Below are 2,399 nucleotides of genomic sequence, written 5' to 3' on the forward strand. Positions count from 1 at the left end.
ATAGGAAGTGTCTGGAAATAAAAGTGGCCATTTACTCAACATTTTCAAGCCTAATATCTGCAGAACAGGTTTATTACAACCAGTATACTGAAAGAACTGATGTAGGAACATGGTAGAGAGAAGGAGGAAGAGGAGATTTGTAAAATTCCCCCAAAACAGTCTAGTTTGAAGCTAATCAGCTCCTTGTCTACACAGAACTAGCCGTGAAAGTCTAAAGGAATTTATTTAGTTTACTTATTTTGTAGTGTTTTTGCAGTATTCATAATGCAAAGCATTTAAAAAGGGATCATGTTTATCAAAGATCATCCCCTCTAGTTCCTGTATTAGCTCTTTGCTTTCTGTATCTTGTGTGCTGGACTGAAACTTAGTACCAAATGACACTACAGCATTAAAGGCACACAAGAGCGATTAGAAACAAAATTAAAGTTATTCATGCTGTTACTCTTTTTAAAATTGGGGTCATCACAAACCTAACCCCTCTATAGCTTACGGCGTGAAAGCACAATAAAGGGTTATGCAGAAGTATCGCTGCCATATTAGCTTTAATGCTTTACCCGATTTCTTTCTTAGTTTTGGTGCCCGACTTGAAGGAGGACAGGGAGAAGGATTCACTGGTACCTTTTGTGAAAAGGGCCTTCTGTCACAGAGACTCATTTTGCATGATAGTTCTGGCAAATACCACCTTAATTGTCTATGCTCATCAAAGCAGCAGTCAGGGGGATTGCAACTCAAGAGGACAAAGCAACCAGCCCAGTAGTCCTGTCTCCTCAGAGGGAAACGAGAAGCCAAAGCCACCAAGTTACACAGAAACACATTCTCAGATGTTTTCCTTTTGTAGTAAAGATACCTTAAAGTTGGGGGTTTTTCCCAAACAGCATGAGCAGGCTTTGAACTTCAAGGGAACCAGGCTACTTTAGTCTTACAGAATAAAAAGGGAGGGTAGGGAGACAGCCTTTTTGTAAATAATAGTCATTTGTGAGTAATAATTTAAAAAAGCAAAACCAAATAAACAATCGAGGTTTAGGGAACAAATAGATTTAGAAGCTTTAAATATGCAGAAGTGACATTTTGCCAACTCTTGTTTTAAGAAGTGAAATTATACTGAGTCATTGGTATGGTTTTCCCCTGTCCCAGCCTCCACAAAAAAGGGCACCTAGAGCAATAGCTTTTAATATATTACATGTCTAGTTTTCCAGCTTTGGAAGGGGTGTGTGCTTTGACAGATGCCCGAATGAATTAAATTAGAGGTTGTGGGAGCTAAAGTTTTGTTTCAAAAACCTGGACAGGACCAACTAGTTTAAGATGTTGCCATAAAATCCAAAGTTTCACCCCACTAACACCTAGCACTGCAGCTGTATGAGGAAGCGTACTGGTGGTGATACAAGCAGGACCCGTTCTCTCAAGCACATTTCAAATTCTGTTTCAAGAAGTTTAACATATAGAATCTAGAGAACTGTTCTGATACTGATGCATGCCATGCATCCAGGATTGGAAGCTTTTTTTTTTTTTACTTCAAGACATAATTTATTCTATACAGTTGTTTATCAGCATGGCATGCATTTCCCCATGTGCCACCTTTACTGAATCACTGCCATAAGCAAAATTTTAAGGACTCCAGTTTGAACAATTGATCAATAGTTAAGCATCTCTGCTGAAACCTGCCCGTCCACCGTTCAATATTCTGAGTCAATTTTTAACAAGTATGCTTAATTTTAGGGCATTCAACATGCAACAAAATGTAGGTCGTTCTTAAGTAAATTTAAGCATTTTGAAAATACAGAGGTAATTCACTAGAACCACCACAGAATGCGGGAACTGGAAAAGAGTACCACCATGTTAAAAATAGAGGATCTAGCCCCTCCTCTTCAGTGTTTCAGAAGTTTTCATAACTTAATTATAGAGAAATTAACATAAGAGTTGTTGATTTAAAAAAAATAAAACAGAAAACCTGAACTCATTAAAGAAGTCTCTTGGCCATCATTTGCTCAGGATATACTTTTTACACTTCCTATTCTGTGGCTTTCAGTAGAAAGCGACCACAAACTTCACACAGAACAGTAAAGTGATGCTCAACATTTGTGTACCAAAAGCGTAAGTATCAACTACTTCTTAGGCAATATAGTGGAGTCATCAGCAGGACCCTTAGTGTAACTAGTGCGCTTTTAAGACACATCACAGCAGAAAACACTCAGGTCAGATAATCTAGTTTTACTCCTTGGAACAAATACTGCAGAGACTTATCCACTTCTTTCCAGAAACAATCTTTTAAGGAAGTTTAAATATCTACCAGTGATACTATTTGCCAAGAGGTAAAATGTAAAAGCATGTTTTAAGACGTTTTACACCACATCCTTAGATTTAACTGTAAACAAACAACACCACCATGGTTTCAATGGAAG

The sequence above is a fragment of the Leptosomus discolor genome, chromosome 7 (assembly GCF_034619465.1).
Source record: "Leptosomus discolor isolate bLepDis1 chromosome 7, bLepDis1.hap2, whole genome shotgun sequence".
Classification (NCBI taxonomy): Eukaryota; Metazoa; Chordata; class Aves; order Leptosomiformes; family Leptosomidae; genus Leptosomus; species Leptosomus discolor.